Raw genomic sequence first — 25,204 nt, 5'->3', positions numbered from 1 at the left:
AAACATTAAAATAAAGGAAATAGGATAATTATGTTATGTAAAATTTGTTATCTATAATACAAAGTAGTTTGCTGTCTGTCCGTCTGTCTGTCCGTCTGTCTGTCCGTCCGTCTGTCTGTCCGTCTGTCTGTCTGTCCGTCAGTCTGTCTGTCCCTTAGATCTCGGTAACCACTGAACCGATTGGATTCTACTCTTCAGGGAATATACCTACTGGTCCTGTGGTGGTTTTAGGCTATTTTCTGGGGGGGGGGGGGGGGGGCAACTCCAACATCCAAAAAACAAACCCCCTCCATTTTTTTTACGAATTTTGCGAATTCGCCATTTATTCGCGAAAATTTACGATTCATTCGCATTTTTTTCTGATGGGTAGATCAGCGCCCTGATTGGAGAAGCTTAAGTGACGTACATCATTCAACCAATTAGAGCGCAGGTAGTTTCCAATCCACCTATCCTATTGGTCAAAATTTATTAAATTAAATTGGATTTGCGCTTTTAAATAATGAATTATATAAAAAACGAATTTTATAAAAAAAAATCCTTAAAATTTTATGCAGATTTCAAATCTATTATATTCATTAAAATTCTTTCCAATTTTTATAGCTTATAATACAATGGGGATGTAAATAATTTTATCGACCATTGTCTTATCCCTTTCAGATCCTGCTGCTAATGTAAAAAGATCGACATACATGTTTTGTTGGCTATACATTAATGTATTAGCCAAGATTTCTTATTTCGGATCCGGATCTACTGCAGTTCACGGTAAAATATTGCTGGTAAGCAATATTTCCAAAAGTCTATGAATTTTAAAGGCTGCTAGTTGCCAAACGGCTGAACGTACAGATCATGCCCGCACACTGTTTTAAGCGGCATAAAAAGGCCTACAAATAATCTGGAATAGCCATAAATCAATAATGCATAATTATATTGCAGTGCAGAGAAATGCGCGAATAAGACCTATTTTACACGTTTTTTCTTCAGTGAAGCTTTCCCTGTGCATAATTGGATCTTGGCTATTCCAGATTATTTGTAGGCCTTCTTATGCCGCTTAAAATGGCGTGCAGATGTGATCTGTACGTTCAGCCGTTTGGCAGCTAGCAGCAAGTATGTTCAACAGTCCGCTAGCTTTTCAGATTAATCCCATTTCATCCAGTATGCTTCTAAGCATATTGAGAGGGCTTGTGTTTTAATGAAATACATACATTAAACTATTAACAAGTATCTTAAGAGATAAGACAATGGACGAAATATTGATGCACATACCCAATTATTATAAACAAACTTATCCTTTTGTAGATTTAAATAATTGGTGGAAAAGTTAGGATATGGAAAAAGTACTTAAAGTTTTTAAGCCAAAGACTGAAAGATGTGGTTATAAAAATATGTGCACCAGTTTAATTTTAAGACCCCCCACCCCTCCCTACAAATGGGTATCTGCACATTTTGATAGAATTTTTATATCTATAATACAAGGTAGAATGATATCTGTCCGTCTGTCTGTCCGTTCGTGTGTCCGTCTGTCTGTCTTTCCGTCCATCCCTCAAGATTTCAGTAACCACTGAACCGATTGGATTATACTCTTCAGGAAATATACCAACTGGTATTGTAGTGGTTTTAGGCTATTTTCTTTTCTTTGGAGATGGGACACCCCCAACTCCCTCCAAAACAAAAAAATACCCCCCTAATTTTATTTTTTTTAATATTTTTTTTGCATATGATTTGCGAATTCGCCATTTATTCGCGAAAATTGGCGACTCATTCGCAATTTTTTTCGGCTGGGACAGGTATAATACTAACATAATTTTTTAAAATTTCCTCTTAGGCCAAAGCCCTAGAGGCTAGGGGCGAAGCCGCTAGTGGATAAAATAAAATATGCTCGCTTTAAAACCTTCGTTCTTATTACATTTCATGCATTAATGTATTAGTAAAATTCATGCTTTCTTACGCCATTTCTTATACATATTACATTTTTAGTATATTGGCAAAAAACATAACAAGATATAGTGAATGGAGAAGGAAAGATGACAGAAACTCAGTATGCCGATACTGTACATGGAAGGAAAGCTTTAAAAGTATAAGAGCAAATATCCACTAAAATACTGACTCTAAAAGTTAAATATTAATATAGGATTTTAAGAATCTTTTCATTTTACTAGGGAGATCTTTTTAAAAACTCTGTTTAAAACTAGAGAAAAACTCATATGTACATTGAACAAATATGTGCTGTACAAAATCGGATGCTGAATTCGCCTAGATTTTAAAAGAAGAGATTAACGTATAAGCTTTTAAAAGAAACAAGGCAAGAATTGTGAAGCTAATTTTAAAACAAAGGGATATGAGTGACTGATTAGAAAGTATTAAAAATTCGGAAAGAAAACGAAATAGCGGGTTTCGTCGTATTTCACAGTAGCTTTTGATAGGTTATTTAGGGTTGGGTTAGGTAAATATTAATGATTGCTCCGAAGGGTAAGGAATATGACCAGCAGGGTTAGAGCCCCCCCCCCCCCCTGCAGGGGCTGGTAATAGTAGAAAAGCTACTGTGAAAATACAACGAAACCCACTACTTCGTTTTCTTTACATGATCCAAAATTTCTTCTTCATTTAGATTTTATGATTTAAAACCTAAAATTCGCCTTTTATGGCCCAAAAAAAAACCCCTCCTCTATCAAAAAAGTAAAAATAAATATTTTTGTTTTCAATTTTAGCTCTACTATTTTCAGATGGAAACATATATATTTAACTTATTATTAGATACATGACCAGGAAAACGCTACGGAAATTCTAGACATGCCCGCCAGCGATATAAATAAATTAGGAAACAAAATTTAGGTAGTTGTATAACTCTTTTTGTCAGATACATGCGTTTTTTCAGCGCCGAAGGGTCGCGTCTGTCTGTCTGTTATGCAAAGGCTGCCCAGATTTTTAAAAATGCAGATCATTTATTTACTTTTATCCTTCTCTGATTTAAAATGTAGTTGCAATTAACATTATTTCTTTTAAATGTATTTCGTTAGAATGCAACAGTATAGTTACTATTTTTAATATTACGATTGAAATAGATTTATTGTTTAAATGTCCAACCGATTTAATACAAGTTTAAGCAACGAATGAGGAACTTTTTTATTAAATTCATCCTTGTTTGTTTTTATTTGTTTCTGGGTTTAGAATTTATGAGTGGGTGTAAAATTGTAAAATATGTGAAGGGAAAACTGGGAGAAAATTAATGCGTGGCAGATTTGTTAAACGATATGCTTTTATACAGTAATGGTCAGTCGTTCCGTGCATCAGTAACGGATAGCTCTTATATGAGCATATTTATTGTCCTGTATTTAAGATATTTTGCGACTTTTGCATCGTAAGTTTAATTTCTAAAACATGTTTCTATGCCCTGCGGGGTACCATAACCCAGCCTAACCATTAATAATCATCCAAATTACGTTATTTTCTTTTTAAAGTAATATAATGGTACATGGTGTCATGAAATTTAATTTTAAGAATCGTGTGTAGTTACAGTAGTTTTTCTGGTTGAATTCTAAAACAAGATCAAAGAATGTTGTCTCATAAAATGTATATGCTAATTAGTTTTTAAAAGCGAAGCTTTTCTATAATTAGGGTAGGTCCTTCCGTACGTCCGTCAAAGAAATTAGCTCTTTTCGTTAATTTAAACAAGTTAGAATTGTCCTATCGATTCCAAACTTTGCATGATGATTTCTGTAGTAGTTAGGTACAATTTAGAAAGCGTAGCAACTCTATAATCAATACCAGAATGTCCGTACGTCCATTTGAAACATGTCGATTTTTAACTTTTTTGACAACAAATTTTTGTATGTTAAAATTATCCGATTCTTCTGATTTTTTGAAAACTGATTCCTATTACAACAAGGTACAATGTTATAAGCAAAGCATCTCTATAAACAAGTCCCAAAAATGTAAGTATGTCCTTAAACAGTATCATCTATTATAAACAAATTTACTCCTTCTGTACATTACAATTAGTGGTTGAAACACATACTCAACTAAATGAACCAACTATTATAATTTAATAAAAGTCCCCAAAGTTATGAATCCAACGAATAAGAAAACGTTATCATAAAACTTTGAGGGCAGTGTAATAAACAGCCCAATATCCCATCCCTAACTGATTGTTGACAGTCAAGGAAATGAGTTTAAATATTTTTTTTACTGTTCAAAGAATATAAAATATAACAGTCTTGCGTAAGTAGAATTTAGATCATAAAAAAACTTATTTTTAAATTAAATATTTATTAAATGGATTTTGGATTTTTTACATTTTCTTATGTATTAAGCGTTGTTAATGTTATAATACACCTGAACTTTTTTAATATCAAACAATCTGAAAAAGTTATAAGAAGAGTCAAAACGTTTGAATTAGATCTGTTAATGTACAGAAAAAAATTGAAGTTCTAAAACTGTAAAAAAAAGCCTTTGTGTTTGTCCTTGAAGGTAACTTTGTAACTTGTTATGGTGTGTGCATGTATTTTATGAACTCAGGCATAACTTTAATCCTATAACTGTATATAATCATAAAATTACAGTAGAATTATAATCTTGGAAAGCCACTTACAGTTCTGTCATACTGCTTGAATATAATTGTTTTAGGAACTATTTGCAGGCCTATTTTTGGGTATGGTCATTTATTTAATATTGCAAAATAGCTTAGACTTCAATTCTACATATTGTCATGATGTTTCATATTTGCATATATACAAATTGCAAATAAACTAGTGTTATAAAACAATATGTAATTGGAAATTTAGGCTTTTTGGATTATATGCGGTTTTAATAATTTGATAATGAGATTTATGTGCTGAGATGAATGCATACCTATTGCAAAATAAATTTTGTACGCAAAGATATAATATATACATATAAGTATTTATATATACTCTTGACCTATTAATCAATTTAGAAAAAAAATCTATCTTTGACGTGTTCTTTATTATTTCATCTATTTATCAACCTATCTATTTTCAATATTCACAATTAATCTTTCTATTTAAAGAAACCTGATTTTTCTTCTATAGTATAATTCATTTATCATGCTATCCAGTATCTCTTTATAAATCCATCTATCCATTTGTCTATCTTGATAATTAAGCTATCTATCTATCCACCAATCTACAATCCTTCAATCCTTCTATCTACCTATCACTTTTTCTTTCTATCTTTAATTTACTGCTTATCTAATCTGAGGAAAGCTTTTTCACAGGCTGGTTTTAGGTTATTTTATTCCAAGATTTCAGCGTTAAGGGAAAGTTTTAGGCTATTTTTCTAACCTCTTCTTACTTCTCTGATGACAAAGCCTCTAGATGATAGGGGCGCAACCGCTAATATTAAGTAAAACATAAGTCATAGTATTTCTCTATGGATACTAAGGTTTTGATCCAACTATTATAAACAGAATGGGCCACTGGTTGATAAATTGTTTGCCTAAATGACCAATACTAAGGACTTATATTCATAACTAAAAAGAAAATAATGAATAGATAGATAAGTAGATAAATAGATAGTTGCATAGATGGTTAGTTATAAATAAATAAATGATTAAATAATATTTGGATAGCTAGATGAACTGATTAGCAAATGAATAGATTGTACAATACCTATTAGCCCATTATAAGTGATATTTTATAAGCACTCTATTTATAGAAACTCTCTCTTTTTTTTGTAACTCCCCTTCCCACTCTTTTTCCTATCATTCATACGGATAAGTATTTTTAAAAGCACAGGGATCTTGATAAACATAATTACCCCTTCTGTAAAATAAAATTGTTGGTTGAATAGTTTGGACAATGTTATTTTGCATTGTAAATTTTACTAGTCTTTAACCAATGAACGAGAAAAAGGGCTTGTAAAAGTTTGGGTACGAATTTTCAACTTTGGGTACGATCCTTTTCTGGTAAAGCATGAGAGACCTTGAACAAATATAGAAAAAGTAAATTTCATAGTAGATCTTTCGGAAAATCTACTCAAAAAATTACAAAAATTTCATTTATCATTTATATAGTTCATTAATGGAATTATATGGAGTTATAAGAAATTTTAATTATCTCAAATAGCAACAGAGAAAATTCCTCCAGCCAAATACAAATATACAAAAGGACAAAATGATTTATAGAGCATATGCTCAATAGTCACAGGAATCTTTAGAAAATCATTTTCTCGAATACCCATTCCTTGCTGTGGACATGCACGTGCTTGTATTGTAAACCATCCATCCCCCCACGTTGTTTACCATGCGTTTTTCAATGCGTAGTTGGATAAAAAGAAATGCAGCTACTTAGAAATGCTTAGGATTTTCATTAGCGAAGCCACTGTCCTTGGTACAAAGCGCAAAACTTTAAATTCCTTATTTTTTCAAATATATCAAAATATTTCTTTCTCTTTCTTTCTCTTTCTTTTACTTTCTTTCTCTTTCTTTCTCTTTCTTTCTCTTTCTTTCTCTTTCTTTCTCTTTCTTTCTCTTTCTTTCTCTTTCTTTCTCTTCCTTTCTTTTTCTTTCTCTTCCCTTCTCTTTCTTTCTCTTTCTTTCTCTTTTTTCTCTTTTTTTCTCTTTCTTTCATTTTCTCTCTCTTTCTTTCTCTTTCTTTCTCTTTCTTTCTCTTTTTTCTCTTTTTTTTCTCTTTCTTTCATTTTCTCTCTCTTTATCCCTCTTTCTTTCTCTTTATATCTCTTTCTTTCTCTTTCTTAATCTTCATTTCTCTTTCTTTCACTTTCTTTCTCTTTATTTCTCTTTCTTTATCTTTATCTCTCTTTCTTTATCTTTCTTTCTCTTTCTCTCTCTTTCTTTCTAGTTCTTTGTCTTTCTTTCACTTTCTTTCTCTTCCTATCTCTTTCTCTTTCTTTCACTTTCTTTCTCTTTTTCTCTCTTTCTTTCTCTTTCTTTCTCTTTCTTTCTCTTTCTTTCTATTTCTTTGTATTTCTTTCTCTTTCTTTCTATTTCTTTCTTTTTCTTTGTCTTTCTTTTTCTTTCTTTCTCTTACTTTCTTTTTTATTCAACTTCTCTCTCTTTCTTTCTCTTTTTTCTCTTTTTTTCTCTTTCTTTCATTTTCTCTCTCTTTCTTTCTCTTACTTTCTCTTTCTTTCTCTTTCACTCTCTATCTCTCTTTCTTGCTCTTTCTTTCTTTCTCTTTTTTTCTTTCTCTTTCTTTCTTTCTCTTTTTTCTTTCTCTTTCTTTCTTTCTCTTTTTTTCTTTCTCTTTCTTTATTTCTCTTTTTTTCTTTTTCTTTCTTTATTTCTCTTCCTTTCTCTTTTTTTGATTCTCTTTCTTTATTTCTTTTTCTTTCTCTCTCTTTCTTTATTTCTTTTTCTTACTCTCTCTTTCTCTTTCTTTCTTTTTTTTTTCTTCTCTTTGTCCTCTTTTTTCTATCTTTTTAAACACATGGCCTCTGTTGTGGGTAAATTAAGATAATACTGCGCAACTAATGGACATGTAGGATCTTGATATACCTGTTACCTTAACTGATTCAAATTAATTTGAATCAGCTTATACCAAGAACGAAATTAATTCGGAAAAATCAGGAAACCTATACGTTATTTTAAGCTATCGTTTGGGGCCTTAACAACCTTTTTATCTGCCTCCAAAATGATATTTTAGATTTATTTCGCTTGTTGGCTATACCTTGTTCTTGAATTTGAATATTTGGTGTGAATTAAATTTTATTATCTTCCAACTTTCTTTTACAAATTAGATTAAACGTTATTTTGAAAGTTAATTTTGTTTGTCTGTGTCTGCAGGATCAATAATTAGACAGTTTTGAAGGAAGGTGGTTTTTATTGGCTAGTGTCGGTTTTAGGCTAATTTACAAGTGTGTGGGAGTTATTACACCCGCTCTCCAAATTCAAGGAGATAAAACCCGAGAAAAAAAATAAGATTATTTTGAGTATGGCTACGAAACCGATTAATATCCGCTGAATTAGAACCGGTTCTAAGCTATACTGAAAAGTCATATATTCCAACGAATAATAAAAGATAAATCATAATATTCATTTCAGTTTTATTAGTACGGGCCTTATGGCCCTCGGGCTAATAAAACAGAAATTAATTTTACAAGCTTTCATTTTACTATCCGTGGAAAGCTGTCTATAATATAAAATTAAATGAATAAATAAATGTTGGCACTGCTGAAGGAATAAGTCTCCAAAATTTTAATCAAAATAATAAATTTAAAAATAGCTAAAAAAACGTGCAAAAAGGCAGTCTGACCCTCATGGTTGTTTTCTTTAAACGAGAGGAAATTTAATTTTGATATCTATAACTGAAAAAATTTTGGAAATCGGACCATAAACACCAAAGGTATGGAGAAAAATGTGAAAAATACAAAAATAGCCTAAAACCTGCTGAAAGGCAGTCTGACCGTCATAGTTGTTTCCTTTAAACGACAGCTAATTTAATTTTAATATTTATAACTGAAAAAAATTTGGAAATCGGACCATAAACACCAAAGATATGGAGAAAAATGTGAAAAATACAAAAATAGCCTAAAACCTGCTAAAAAGCGGTCCGACCGCCATTAATGTATCACAGTTAATTGTGCTCCTTAATAACGGAATTGTTGTCAAAAATTTCAGCCTTTTATCTTTTATAGGAGCCGAGAAAATCACGTTTCTCTCAAACTAAAACGGACAGACGGACATTTCAAATTATAGAGTAGCTTCGCTACTAAAATATTATTCATTTACAGTCCAAAGCCAACCCCCCCCCCCCCCCTCCCTCCCTAAGTTTTCACTTCATGAAAATCTTAAATCAGGTAGGAAGCAAGCATTCTACTGGTACCAAAATTTTTTTTAAAAGTTCTCTTCTTTGTTGCCATTAAAACTTTGGGTACTTTTATTTCTTATTTATAGTCAATTGTCTTATCCCTCATCCCTTATCCCTTTGTAAGTTTATTGTATAATTTATGTCTCTTAGATACTCAAACCTGAATTTTTAGGAGCAAAGCATCTCTAATAGGTCATTCTGTTTATCAGTTGCGAATTTGAAAAAGAAGCAGCAATGGCAAAAAGATCTTCAAATAAACAGATTTTTAAAATTTAAAATATTTCAATATTTGGCGGGATTTTTGAAAAGATGATTCTCTATAATTATGTCCATAATGGCGATTCCTATGACGATTAGACAAAATGTTAAAATAAAGGATCTTTATAATTACGCCTATAACGGCAAACTAGTTCAAATCAAGAAATTCTTTCTTCCGTTTTAAGACAGCTTAACTATATAATGCAAACTGTTCAATATTTTCTTAAATTATTTAGACTACGGTTTTCATGGAAGCTTTCTCAATGCCTTTGCATTGGAATAATCCGTATCAAAAGCTCCGATTATTTAGGATAAAAATATCATTGTCAAATTTACAATTAATAATCACATAGAACGAAGGCTTGGCCTAATTTTATATTTCAAGATTGTCAACTATAGGAATGCAGAAAAACACAGGGATGCAGGGTTAGGCCAATTTATTATACATTGATCTTCCCATAAAGAACATTATTCCCTTGGTTTAGTGGAGGGTCACGTGAAGATTAATTTATTTGCAAGTATCCTTTCCCTCCCTGGGGAAAAGCAACATTGGTAGTTATGTGTAGGTTTGTCTGTATTCCTGCATAGCTGAGTAAAGTCACGTTGCTTGTAGCGAGTACGTTGAACACGTACTCATTATCCTCTGAACCTCTGCAACTTTTAAGCAAAGATATAGTAGGCACAAAACCTCTTTCGCACGAGACACAGCTTGCACAAAGCTACCTGATTTCATCAAAACACAAAGACAGAAAAACACAAACTATAAAATTGAATGGTCAATTGAAAAACTAGCAAACCCTTACAATCAAAATTCCAAAAAATGCAATCTTTGCTTGACAGAAAGCTTCGAAATAATGAAAGCTTTCAAATCTAACATACAAACTTTAAACACCAGAAATGAAATCTTCAGCAAGTGTCCACACAGAGAAAAGTTCCTTCTTTCAAAGTGCATGACGTGAAACATATTCAAAGCAGTATTTTTTTATATAATATGTATTAATTTGTAAAACTGCAAATGATAAATATGACCTAATTTTGTCTATTTAAAGATTCCCTTTAAACACCTCCCCCTTTTTATATAAAGATGCTAATTCCCCCCCCCTCCCAACCCCAAGAGGATATAGGCAGTAAAAAAAACCCGCAGGGGGCACAATTTTCTAACACTTCTTTCTCATTTAGTTAGTCTTTAAAAAGGATTCAAAATGCATGGACATATATCTTTTTAACTCTTATTTTATACATCTTAATTGGAACTGATTATCTATTTTTATAGAGAAACATATGTATTCCGCAAATAAATAGTTAAAAAAATTAAATGTGTTTATACATATAATAATAATTAAAGCTCTATTCAAGTGATTAAGAATATTGAGCACTCTTGTGATTCCTGGAAACCAGCTATAAACACTGCTCCCATCAACAGTTCACTGTGTGGTAGAGCTCTCTCTTCTTCAAGGAAACAATAAACACAACCAAAGCAATGAATAAATTCAATTTTCCTTATTCATTAAAAAACATTCCTATCCCACCACGTCACCTGTACAAGAAAGAAGTAATACACAAACTTAACAATGGCTAAAACAGATTAAATTGGGATTTTTACTTCAAATGCAAGGAAAGAAATGACAGCACAAATGAGTCAACATCCTTCGGCTTCAAGACTAACAAGGTACCATACTACACTAACTACCATAAACTCGAACCATTTAAGAAAGACTTAGTCAAATTAGTTGCCAACATTAAATACCGCCCACATGCTAATGACTTCCAAAAAAAACTAAAGGAAGACTGTAATAGAATCAAACAATCCAAAGAAGTTATTGTCAATGCAGATAAAACTTCCAATATGTATGGCATACCTGTTGAGACATACAAAACACACCTGAGAAACAACATAACAAACGACTACAAAAAGTCAAGCAATAACAAAGTCAATCAAACAAACAAGGAGGCAGCACAAATAGCTAAGAAGCTTAATGTAGCAGAAAAGGCAGAAATTTTATCAGACTCACCTTGTTTTATTACTATCAAAGACCACAAACCAAATTTTCCAGGGCGTGTTGAATGCAGACTTATAAACCCATCCAAAACGGAAATTGGAAAAATCAGCAAAACAATTCTTGACAAAATAAATAATTCTGTCAAAACAAAAACAGGTTCAAACCAATGGCAAAACACCTACCAAACATTAGACTGGTTCAAAGGACTTAAAAACAAACACCAGCTAACATTCCTACAATTTGACATTGAATCATTCTACCCAAGCATTACAAAAGAACTGGTAAACCAAGCAATTAACTTTGCTCAACAATTTACACAAATTACTGAAAATGATATCAACATTATTATGCATGCCAGAAAAACTTTCTTATTCTCTTCAAACGAAGCCTGGGTCAAAAACAACAGTGAAGATTTTGATGTCCCAATGGGAGGATTTGACTCTGCTGAAATTTCCGAACTTGTAGGCCTATTCATTCTAAATGGTCTAGAAAAACTCGTCCCTAAAACACACATTGGCCGTTACAGGGATGATGGACTGGCTGCAATAAATTTACCAGGTCCAAGAATTGAAAGATTGAGAAAAGATATAACAAAATTCTTTAAAACACACAAACTACAAATCACAACCAATACAAACATCAAAATTGTAAATTTTCTAGATGTCACCCTTAACCTAACTACAGGCTGCTTCAAACCATTTAGAAAGGAAACAAATTTACCCTGTTATATCAACACAAAATCCTGCCACCCACCAAACATCATTAAGCAATTACCATTAATGATTGAAAAACGCATTTCTGATCTGTCTAGCAATGAAACTCTTTTTAATGAAGAAAAGGACCTGTTTAATACGGCCTTGAAAACAGCAGGCTACAAGCACAACATACAATACAAACAACAAGCACAACACACAACCAACACAGCGAGAAAAAAACGCAAAAGAAAAGTTAATTGGTTCACCATCCCCTACAACGCTGCAGTTAAAACAAACATAGCCAAAGAGTTTTTAAAACTAGTAGATAAGCACTTTCCTCCAGGCTCAGAACTACACAAATATTACAATAGAAACACCATCAAGATTTCCTACAGCACAATGCCAAACATGCAGAGTATAATTTCTACACACAATAAGCGCATCCTTGGCGATTCCAAAATACCTACAATTGAAGGATGCAACTGTAGACAACCCCAAACATGCCCATTGGATGGTAAATGCAAAACTTCAAACATGGTCTATAGAGCCACTGTGACACTGGATTCAGACCAGAGCCAACATCAATATATTGGCCTAACCTCTGCAACTTTCAAGCAAAGATATAGTAGGCACAAAACCTCTTTCGCACGAGACACAGCTTGCACAAAGCTATCTGATTTCATCAAAACACAAAGACAGAAAAAAACAAACTATAAAATTGAATGGACAATTGAAAAACTAGCAAACCCTTACAATCAAAATTCCAAAAAATGCAATCTTTGCTTGACAGAAAGCTTCGAAATAATGAAAGCTTTCAAATCTAACATACAAACTTTAAACACCAGAAATGAAATCTTCAGCAAGTGTCCACACAGAGAAAAGTTCCTTCTTTCAAAGTGCATGACGTGAAACATATTCAAAGCAGTATTTTTTTATATAATATGTATTAATTTGTAAAACTGCAAATGATAAATATGACCTAATTTTGTCTATTTAAAGATTCCCTTTAAACACCTCCCCCTTTTTATATAAAGATGCTAATTCCCCCCCCCCCCCAACCCCAAGAGGATATAGGCAGTAAAAAAAACCCGCAGGGGGCACAATTTTCTAACACTTCTTTCTCATTTAGTTAGTCTTTAAAAAGGATTCAAAATGCATGGACATATATCTTTTTAACTCTTATTTTATACATCTTAATTGGAACTGATGATCTATTTTTATAGAGAAACATATGTATTCCGCAAATAAATAGTTAAAAAAATTAAATGTGTTTATACATATAATAATACCATATAAAGTAGTAATGGTTTTGGTTTTGACCACTCAGCTGATTGAATTCTCCATTAAAAGAAAGGTTTGTATAGGTCTGTAGAAGACCCTGTCTCTGTGGGGCTATTATAACCTTTACTTAACCTAACCAAACATAAAATTAGCATTAAATATACGTCTTTTCTTCAAAAAGTTAGTTTACAAAATGTCGTGAGAAATTTCCCAAATCATACTCTGATATTACAAATTGTATGTGTATAAATTAAGGTAAATATTGACGTACGGACGGACCAACCCTAATTATAGAAAAGCTTCGCTTTTAAAACTTGAAAACAATAATGATGTTTAAAAGGTACTAAATTTAGGATTTCTGTATTAGAATTGGCAGGTGGAAGAATCGTAGCCTTAAACCATATCACCTTTTTTAAGAAAGAAAAATAGCTTAAAACCATCCTGGAGCCTACGAAAAGCTTCTCTAAAATAGAGAACTTGAACGGTTCAGTGGTTAATGAGATCATAAAGGCAACCCCCAAAAAAATAATACTTATATTTTTTTAGTTATTTAAATATTATTCTCATGTATAGTAATTTAGTATTTTGTAAATGCGTTCAAACCTAATTTTAGGCTTGATAATAAAACTGCGTCTACGCTAGCGTTAAGAAATTTTTACAACTGTACAGTGCACTATACTACGCTTGGCTGCCCCGTTAATAGATGCTGTCATCCTTGTTTTTTTTCTTTTAAAAAAGTGCATATACATTATATTGCGTCGCATCTGGCGTTAAGGAATTTAAACTGTATAAATAAACGTTATTCAACACCAGCTATTCAACACAGATTGTTTGTGCTCCGTTGCCCACCTATGGATGATGTCATCCTTGTGTGGCGAGGCGAAGCTACTACGTATAGTGGTCCTTCATGGTATGCCGTAGGTACATTTAATCAACCCTCTATGAATTTTATTCGTGTTTTCTCATTTGTTTGATACTTAAGGCTGCTAAAAGCCTCTAGGAGCAATTGAGAGAAAATGGGGGGAGGGGAAGTTTACCCTACACTTTCAATTTTAGTTTTACAAAGAACAAGGATGACAACATCCATAAAAGCGAAGCTCTAAAACGGTAGGACAAACGGACATTAACACTTGTATAATGTCAGAACTGAATAATCAGAATGCGAATGTATAAGAGTCAAAGCAAAATTGTAAGTAAATTTGTTAAAAGAACTGCTTGATACAGGATAATGATTATGGACGTACTTACATTTTTAGGACTTGATTATAGAGTTGCTTCGCTTATAATATTGTACCTTGTTGTCCCAGGAATCAGTATACCAAAAATCAGACCAATCGGATAATTAGGTCACATACAAATTTGTTGTTAAAAATGTAAAAAAAAATCTACATGTTTAAAATGGTAATGATTATAGAGTTGCTACGCTTTCTAACTCATACCTAACTATTACAGGAATCACCATGCAAAATTTGAAATCGATAGGACAATTCTAACATGCCTAAATTAACGAAAAAAGCTATTTAAAAAAGTAAAAAAATCAACATGTTTAAAATGGACGTACGGACATTTTGGTAATGATTATAGAGTTGCTACGCTTTCTAAATCGTACCTAACTACTAAAGGAATCGCCATGCAAAATTTGAAATCGATAGGATAATTCTAACATGTCTAAATCAACGAAAAAAGCTATCCGTTACGGACGGACGGACGGACGGACCGACCCTAATTATAGAAAAGCTTCGCTTTTAAAAAGTATTACAAAAATAAAATAAGGGTAATTTTTATGGGGTTGACTTCTCTTTTGAGGATTGGGGTACCCCCTAAAAAAATTACTCTAGGGGATAGCGATATCCTTCGTAACACCCACCACCAACAGACAAACACCCTGTTACTGATAGAAAAGCTACTAAATCCATTGTACATGAACGTTCTGGCTCTTCTCCAATAAATGTTTTCAACCTTGTTACTTGGTAAAATGCGTAGTGCCTAAAAATGCGCTTAAGCAGGCGGAAAAAAAGATACAGAATGTATACATAGTACTTGTCATTATATGGGTATAAGTTTCTGCATTTAAGCTAATAATATTAAATAGATTAGCAAAAATCTAATTACTTTATGAATCTTCTATCTATTATTTTAGATAACTAATTTAGAAGCCTATCTATTTTTATATCTATCTTTTTAATTAAATTTGCACTTATCTATCTATTCAATTCATAGCTAACGAATTGTAATTTATAACTATCAATCAAACTAACTATTTATCCTCATAATTATCTACCATTAAATATATATCTTCTATTGTATAAAGTAGTAAGGTTTTTTTGTCTGTAGCTTAAGATTTTGATAACTAATGCATCGATTAAGTTCTCCATTTAGGGAATTAGTCCCTTGATGGTTTTAGGCTATTTCTGATTTGAGTCTTGTTATGGTTTAAGGTTATTTTACTTCCCTTATATACCCTCTAATGCAGAGCACCTGGATGCTAAGGGCGCAGCCGCTCTTATATGTATATATCATAATATGTATTTTATAATTATTTTATTATTATAAATGCATTTGCCTAATCTAGCATAAATTTATTCTTTTATAAACATTAAAGCGCAATGAAAACAAAAAGGGGGGTTTTTAATGCAACCATCTCGTAATCAATGTATAAATGGCACTTGAAATTTTGCATGAGTAATCCTTGGTAGGTCTATTTTCCTGTTAGGCTAATGGCTGGCGGCTCAGCCGTTTCGCCATTTTTTGGTATTCTCAATGCAAATCCATCACGAAACCTATCTCCACATAATACTCTTTGCTGCTCCAAAACGTTTTCAAACGATTCTAGCCGCTAGTTGCTGGTACTAGAAATTTTAAGAAATTTGTTGGTCCCCAAAGTTTTACAAACACCTAAAACTGTGTAGACTTTTATTAAGTCTTGATTGGATGGTGCAAACTAACAGTGTATAAACTTGTTCACCACTAATTGTAAGCTCCAGAATGCTTGATTTTGTTTTATCATAATTGTGGGTGTACATAAATTTTATCTCCATTGTCTTATCCCTTAAGATCCCTGGCATCATTATAGAGTTTTCTACCTAGAAACAGTTTTTGCTTTAGTAGCAAAAACTGTTTAATATATTATTCTATTTATTTAAATGTGTTACATAATTTGGATCCTTTCCTTATATATAAGTAACACGATATTTATGAGTCAGTCTGTCTGTCTGTGTGTTTGTACTGAAGGTCTCGCTAACTACTAAACCGATATAGTTCTTCTTTACAATATAGGTCCAGTGACGGTTTAAAATATATTTTGGCCGAGGGTAAGTTAAATCACCCAAAGAAAAAAAAATTGCACCATTTCCAATTAAATTTTTTTCTTCAAAACTAAATAAAAATGAAGGATGGTTGACTTCCCCCCCCCCTCAAGTGCCCCTAGAGGCTTTTAGCTGTGTAGCCGCTTTTTAAAAATAATTTAGAATAAACTTTGTCCCAATTATTATGAATTATTTTCTGCTTCGCTGATCATTTGATGAGAAAGAAAGGTTTATGAAATTATTTTGTTTTATGGTTATGGACAGAAATAATTTTTAAGAAAAATTAATGGTGAAACTGTATTAGTTAGTCATAAAGTAGATTTTTGGGTAAAAATCAGTTTTTAAGGCCAGTAAAGTGCGTCCGCCTGTTTAAAACGGCATTGGTGAAACAGACATTTCATAGGTCTAGAAAGGCGTTAGCATTTTTTGTGTTTGTACCGAAGGATTCACTAACCGCTAAACCAATATGGTTCTTCTTTATAGTTTAGTTACTAATATGGTTCTTCTTTACAGTGTAGCTTCTGGTATGTCATAGGAGGGTTTTTATAACATATTAAATGCATTTCTCAGGCTTAGAAAGACATCATATTGTTTTAGTGAAGATTACCTGTACCAATTAGCATCCAGTAAATGATATACTTGGTCTATCCGATATCGGTCATGCTACCTGAATATATCTTTTTTTAATTTCTTTATTTTTGTGAGGTGGGGTTGTCCCATCCCCCAACAAAATAGATTAAAACCACCACAAGACTAGGAACTATACTCCCATAAGAATAGGGCCAAATCTATTCAGCGGTTGCTGAGATCTTAAGCTTCAGACGGACAATCATCCACTTTGAAGGATTGTCTAACAATGATTTTATTGTGCTTCATTACCTATGGCTTTGTTTAAGTTTTTCTTTGAAAACATGAATTAATTTTGAAAACACGAATTAATTTTCTAAAATGCTAATCCTTGTCCGTGGTATAATTTTGTTTTGATGCAATCAAATGGTTACGCTACAGATCACTGATCACTTTCAAGGGTGTCAGAAAAAGTTTGATGAAAAGCCGTACAGTTTTTCTTTTACAAAAAAAAGTTAAGCTACTAATATTTGATCACTATTACGGGTGCCAGAAAAAAAAACATTAAAACCGTGAGAGGAAAAAATATTAAATCAATATTTTTTCTGTATGCAATGGCTCTTAAAAACCGTAAAATTTGAATAAATTCTAATTTCTGGCAACCATGCAACACGAAAAAATAAAATTTACGACATAAAAATTTGAAGAACAAAATGATATATACTTCATTTTCTTTCTTTAGTTAATTGCTGTCTTTCTTATTCCAAGTTTTTGTGAATTGTGAATTTAAATATTTGGATATTGATGTATATTTCCATAAGTAGCGGAGCTACTCAATATTTTCATGTATTTTTCTGGACGATGAAATTTTTTAGAAGATTTCTCTGTTTTAGAAGGCTAGAAGCATCTACTCTAGAAAACTATAAATATCTACTAGGATATACGAAAGTGAATAATAAACTGAATATATAGCCCTAATCACGATAGACAAACTTAACCCCTTCTGTAGATTAAAATTTATTGGTAAAAAAGTTTGCATACTGAATGTTTTTTCAACTAAATCATGATTTTAAAAGTCTCTAACATTTTAAAGCTAATGAATGAGAGATCTTGCGTATAAAACTTTTAGGATCAGTGTGATTTATAGTGCAATGTCCCCTCCCTCCCTCCCTGCTCTCCTCGCATATTAATATTTAATGATTCCAGGCTGATATAAACTTTAACCTGCTTTCTCTAATGGTTCCCAGATTTTAGGCTGCTTCTGTGGTGATTAAATATCATAGAATAACAATAAATTTATTCCTTAACCACAATACAAATTTGCTGTGAAGCTTTTGTTATATTCTGTCTTTAATAATCCTCAATTTGTCCTCAAACTTACTTATATGTTAAGACTCTCATAGACAGAATAATCATAGATTGAACATCAATCATTTTTGGAATTTAAAGTTATTTTATATTAGGCAAATTATCTAAAATGTTAATGATATCAAAACATTGACGTGCGTTTTGGGAGTGTAGAAGGTATCATCACCCGCTTAGAAACTAAAATTGGGAAGCCCACCCTATCCTTATTTCACCCCCTGATAATGTCACACACCCCTGGTGAAACACTGTGCACGCCACTGTTTTAAAGTTATGTTGACAAATAGTATAAATATCTAATCAAAAGCTTTACTTAAGTCTAATTATCAAATTTTAGTTATTAACAGGGGGGGGGGGGGGCTATAATATTTGACTCTGAATTATACTAGTCCCCAAAGTTTTAGAAACACAATCTCGTATTTTTTGGCTTAAATTATTTTGGACCTACATAAAATCTTGGACAAACCCCAAACTGTCCCAGTTTTTAGCAAGACGATTAAAGTTACGTCATATACGTTTCGGGAAAGAAAAAGGGAAGGGGGGAAGAAAATCTCTTCATAAGAGATGGGAGAAAAGGGAAGAGATTTTCTTCCCCCCTTCCCTTTTTATATGACGTCACAGGAATCGTCTTGCTCAAAACTGGGACAGTTTGGGGTTTGTCAAAATATTGTTTAAGTTGTACAATCAAGCAACAATAATCGAGAGAATTGTAGTTTTTATAATAACCTGCCTAACATTTTATATTGATTAAAATTCTATTTAAAGATTAACTCTAATACTTACAACAAAACATATTAATTTTGAGAGTATTTATTTCAGTCGTAAATAACCTTTCTCTTCAGTTTTTTTGGTTGTGATTTTAAAAGTTGTTAACAGTGATTTTTATGAGAAATATTAGCTTTAGTTTACATAAGTAGAGCAGCAATATAATAATCAAATAACAAATTTCATTAAATAAAGTAAATTTAATAAACCTAAGTTTATGAACCTATGAAAACTGGTAGCATTCTGCCTTCAAGCAATTTCAAGGTTTTATGTCAACTAAATAACAGTATAGCATTAAATTAAAGTAATCATATTAACTACTTACATTTACATTATCAATTCTTATTATCATGCTCTAGAGGCAAACATACCAAAAATGTAAAGAAAGCATACGCATCATTACGCCATAATATATAGTGACGCATTTTTTACAAAAGTTTGACGCAATTTGTGGTTGTTTCACTAAATATAGTTTGAGGAAAAAGGAAAGTTATTAATTGTTAATGTAAATATTGTGTGATTTCGGTTAAGTCAAGCTCAATAACCTATTAGCGGAGCTTCTCTATAACTTATTTTGTCTATATGTTCATCCGTCCTCCCGGAAATTTATGGGAAATTACTTATAATTGACCGCTAATTAAGATACAAGGCTGATTTTTTATGATCAGATTTCTCCCACCAGAGCTGGATCTTTATATGTGTAGCCGTTGCCGTAGCCGTGACCGCAGTCGTAGCTGTAGTCATGGCCATAGTCGTGGCCGTACTCTTAGCCGTGGTCACTGCCAGTGCTGCCAATAAAACATGGATTTTTAAATGTTTGAAGTTTTAATTATTAACGGCAACGGCTACACTTTTAAAGATGCAGCTCGGTTAGTAGAGCTTCCAGTATCAAATTACTTGGTCCGTGGATTTTTTTTTTTTTTATGACCACTGAGCATCTGTCTTTGTGACATCTGTCATTTTTTTAGGCTTCGCTAACTGTTGATGTTGCCATCCTTTTATTGATGTTATGATTAAATCTATAATATAATACATGCTTTTCTACATAAATACAGTTGTACATATAATTTAACCAACAACTGTGAATTAATTCGAGAAAAAAATATTTTTTGATTTCAATGTAATTTAACCAACAACTGTAAATTAATTCGAGAAAAAAAATATTTTTTGATTTCAGCTTTTTTTCTTAGATTTAATGACGACCTTGTTATATGACAAATAAATTTTATTTTGCTTGTTTACCTTTTTGATTGCTTGTTTACCTTTTTGATAGAATTTTAATTACACTTTTAATATCTTTAACAAAAAAGGGATCCATTCTTTCCCTAGAAAGAAAAAATAATACAATAACATAAAAAGTCAGCTGGATGTCTAAAACTGTTTCTAAACAGACAAACCATATTTTTCGGATTTTTTTAACAAGAAGGTCCAAATTTGAGGCTTATGCGCGGCTGCCGGGCCCTTAATAAAATTGACAACCAAAAATTATAGAAATGTAAATATTCTCATCATGCAAAGTTGAAGATATTATTAAGATGTACAGTTTTTGTTTTGTACACTAAAAATAGCAATCGCAATATACCATATTGGCAAGTGGACCCCCTCTCAATAATAATCATATAGTTTTTATGGATTTTAATGGATAAGACAATGGACGATAAATTTATTTACACTCCCCATTGTGAAAACATAATACCCCTTCTGTAGGCTAAATTTATTGGCGGAAAGGTTAGACTTTGATGGTTAGTAAAAACTAGATCAAGATATAACTTAAGTTTTGGTTTAAAATCAGCTTATACCAATAACGAAAATAATTCGGAAAAAAATCACGAAACCTATACGTGTTTTTCAGCTGTTTTTCAGATTTAAAATCACCAAAATCCGTTAAGCAGACGTAGAACCAAGTTTAAACAGCTGTTAACTTTAGGGTGGGGATATGATTAGGCTTCCCTGCAATTTTGGGACATTTCCAATTTTGCAATCTGCACGATAATGCTATTTGTCAGTTTTTTAAGCTGTTGTAATTTATCTTAGGGCGTTCCTAAGGTTATTTAATTGCAGAATATTACACTTAATATTTAGACAATTTCATGGAGAATTTGATGCTAATTATAAGTTTAGAAATCATCCTGTAGGGGTTATAGCATACTAAAAGCAGGGACAAGACAATTAACGATAAATAGATAGTTCTTATAATTTTCTTTAAAATTTTAACAAACACACGTTGTTATAAAACTTTGGGTTCTAGTGTAATTTACAGCACAATATCCCCAACTAAAAATACAGTAAGCACTGTGTAAAGGTGGTTTTAAAATGTCCAAATAACTCCAAACAATATTAAAATTGAGGGATAAAGTCTATTGTTTTTTAAAAGCGAAGCTTTTTCTTTAATTAGGGTCGGTCAGTTACAATTTTAAAAGCGTAGCAACTCTATAATCGTTACCAGAATGTCCGTACGTCCATTTTAAACAATTTGTTTTTTAACTTTTTTGACAACAATTTTTTATGGTATATAATCATCCGATTGATCTGATTTTTGGAATACTGATTCCTAGGACAACAAAGTACAATGTTATAAGCGAAGCATTTCTATTCTCAAGTCCTAAAAATGTAAGTATGTCTTTAAACAATATCCTCTATTTAAGTAGTTTTTCAACAAATTCAGTTACAATTTGTTTCGATTTTATATATCTATATTCTGATTATTTAATTCTAATACTCTACAAGTCTTAATGTTCGTTTGTTTCAGAGCTTCGCTTTTATGAATGTTGTCATCCTTGTTTTTCTTTGTATAACGAGACTGTTCTGTTCGTTCTTTGCCCAATCATATCTGAAGACATAAAACAGTTGTTACTTCTCAAGCATCTCATTGCAATACACACATTTAGAACTTATAGATAAATGTCCTTCAAATCAAGTTAAGACATACTTCCTATTACTTAACCAATCAAATTCAAATAGATCAAGGGGTGGTTTTAGGCTATTTCATTAAAGTCTCAAGATAGTTTTAGGCTAGTTCCTGCCTTTCCTTGTACATTAGAATGTAGAGCCCCTATGTCGCATATATAGTATGTATGTTTAAAAAATAAGCTTTGTTCTATATTAATTGAGTGCAGATGTTTTTAAATGAAAAGTGCATCTGTTTATTAATGCATATAATCTACAATTATGTATTCATTTAGGATGTCATAAAAATTTCATGTTTTGAAAAAGTATTGTTTTTTTATAATAGCGAAGTTTCTGTCCTTTTGTCTGTCTGTTGCGGATTTTTATCTTCCCTTCCCCTTCCCATCCCCCAAGGGGGAAAAACGATAAAGCTGCACTTCCTTCAGTGAATTTCTAGATTTTTTAAGTGACTTCATAATTAATAAAGTCTTCTGCAAGTGTTGACCAAATTAAAAGAATTAAATGTCTTTATTTAGACAGTTTTTATATCATCGTTTTCAACGTTCACAATGTACTTTAAATTAACCTAGCAACAAGATTGCAAAAAAAGATATAGAAAATTGATTTCTATAGTTATTAATATCATAGTTTTGCAGTAGAATTTATTTCTAGCCTAGCATTTAACTGAATTGTTTTATTACTTTAACTAATGGATGATAGGAACCACAAAAGGCTTTATAGTAAAATAGGTTTCTATAATTGTAAACTGCAACAATATGACAATAGAATTTAAAACTTGGAGAGTCTAATACAATACTGTTATACTTCTGTATATAATTAGCTTCAGGAATTATTGCAATAAAATTTGCAATGGTTTACAGTGTACATCTTAACAGGATCTGATAGATAGATAGATAAATCAAGGATGACAAGTTAAAAATCACAAAAGCAAACTGTTCTTCCATCTTTAAACACAAAAATCCCTTGGAACGACGGGTAATTTAATTTTGACACTGTCATAAAGAAGAGTTTTGAAAATCTGTCCAAAATACCAAAGATATGGCGAAATATGTGAAAAATATAGAAAAAAGCAGTTAGACCGCTATGGATGTTTTTGTGGTAAATTGTGCTCGATAATGATGGAAATGTTGACAAGAAGTTTTAGCCTTCTATCGCGTTTACCCCACTTCATCTCTTACTCACAACGGGCGGACATACATTTGAAATTATAGAGTAGTTTCGCGATTAATAAACACTATTTCTTCTTCTTGTACACTTTGAAATTTAAGTATTTGATGAGGAAAATTAAAAGTCAGTGTTATTTATTTGTTTTCATTTTGAGTCAAACATTAAGTAAACAGAGGTGATTGGAATTTGTTTGCAAAGATGCTGTGAGTATTGGTGCAAAAAATATGACGTAACAAAAAAAAATAGCCAATGAGAGGCCGTTATTGACCAATGGTAAAATTTATAGTGGCCTCTCATTGGCTAATTTTTTTTGTTACGTCATATTTTTTGCACCAATACTCACATCATCGTTTGCAAATTAATTTTGAAATATTTATAGAGACAATTTATTTATTAGATAGATATATATTAAAACTTTTTTTCTAGTAATTTTATTTAGCTTCTAGCCTTTCTTGTAGCTTAATACCACGATTATTAAAATAAAAATCATAAAATTTATACGAGTTTTGCCATCCCAGACCATTCTCCCCTTTATTTTGAAAAAGAAATAAAATAAGGTAGGATTGTAGTTTTTTGTTTGTTTATTACTCTATGTCAGGTTAGGTTTCGTCATATTGGGTTCTAGGTGTAGGCGGGTATATGCTACATAGGGTAATGGGTCCCCTTAGAAATTAGACATAGGGAATAATTACCCTCCCCACTTATTTTTAATTAGTTTTTAAAAAGGAGTTTAAAAGCCGACATTTTTGAAATTTTTTATCAGGGCTATCCGTTACAAATGTAAATGTAGAAAAGCTTTGCATTTTAAAACTGTTTCTAAGTTGACCTAACAATTTCAAAGAAAGACTTTAAACATGGATGAAAATATTATTATACACTAAATATACATTTTACTTGCTATAACATTATATGTCTTATAGAGCATTACAGACAAACAGACAGTCCAGGTGAGTTGTACAGAAAATACTTAATTGTTCTGTACAATTTTACTTATAGAATCCAGCCCTCTATCTTTTATAGTAGCCAAATAAATAATATTTCTCACATAGGACGGACTAACAGACAAAGTGAATTATACATTAGCTTCGCTTCTAACAAGGTGAATGAAATGAAATAACTCAACAGGAAGCTGATTCTAAAACAATAAGCTTCTGTAAAATGACAACTGAATAACAAGTCAGCTCAAAGTGAAATTCTTATGTTATTTTACGAATTAAACAACTATAGAAATCGTCTAAGAAGGAAGTGAACGGAGGGAGAAATTTAAAGCATAGCTCTTTGTTTAAAGTGTTTACACAAAAAGAATAATATCTTAAGTAGCGAAGCATCTCTAAAAGCAATTATGTGTTAGTCAAGTGATAATACCATCTAATGTATAAAGTAGCAAGGTTTTTTTTATTTAAAGTGTATGAGATCTCAACAATTAATGAACCGATTGGGTTCTCTTTTTAGGAAAGCTCACATAGGTCCAGTATTGGTCTTAGGAGAGTTTATCTTTATTTTAAGTCTTTAGATGCTGGTTTTAAGCTATTTTTCGAATACAAAGCTCCTAGATGCAAGGTGCTTGGCCGTTAGGATATCAATAAGTGAGTAGGTTTTTTTTCTGAAGCTAGAGATTCTGGAAAATGTAGGGCCCAATTGAGTTGTACTTTTCATGAAAGCTAGATAAATGTGTTGGGGTGATGGTTTTAGGCTATTTCCTGAATTCCTCTGCAGTTACTCCCTAGATGCTAGGGGTTATGCATTTATAGTTTATCTTACTTTTTGCTATTTTAAAATTATTATAATTTTGTAATATAGGTATGTTTTTTTTTTCCTTACGAAACAAAATTACGTTAAAGAACGGAGAGGGGGGTATAGGAGTATAAAATAAAGGGAAGTGGGAACATAAAATGGAAATGATAAGAGTATGGGGTAAAGAAGGGGAGGGGGAAGATGTTACCTTTTCGGCTTTACTTAACAAACCACATACGCACACACACACACACACACACACACACACACACACACACACACACACACACACATACACAATAACATATATGTTAGTGGTATAGTAGCTTTAGTTATAGATATATTGTTATAGTGAGTTATACATATGTTTAGGGGGG

This window comes from Acartia tonsa, chromosome 11, assembly GCF_053477335.1.
Source record: "Acartia tonsa isolate MP-2025a chromosome 11, ASM5347733v1, whole genome shotgun sequence".
NCBI lineage: Eukaryota > Metazoa > Arthropoda > Copepoda > Calanoida > Acartiidae > Acartia > Acartia tonsa.
This window is presented reverse-complemented; position numbering follows the sequence as displayed.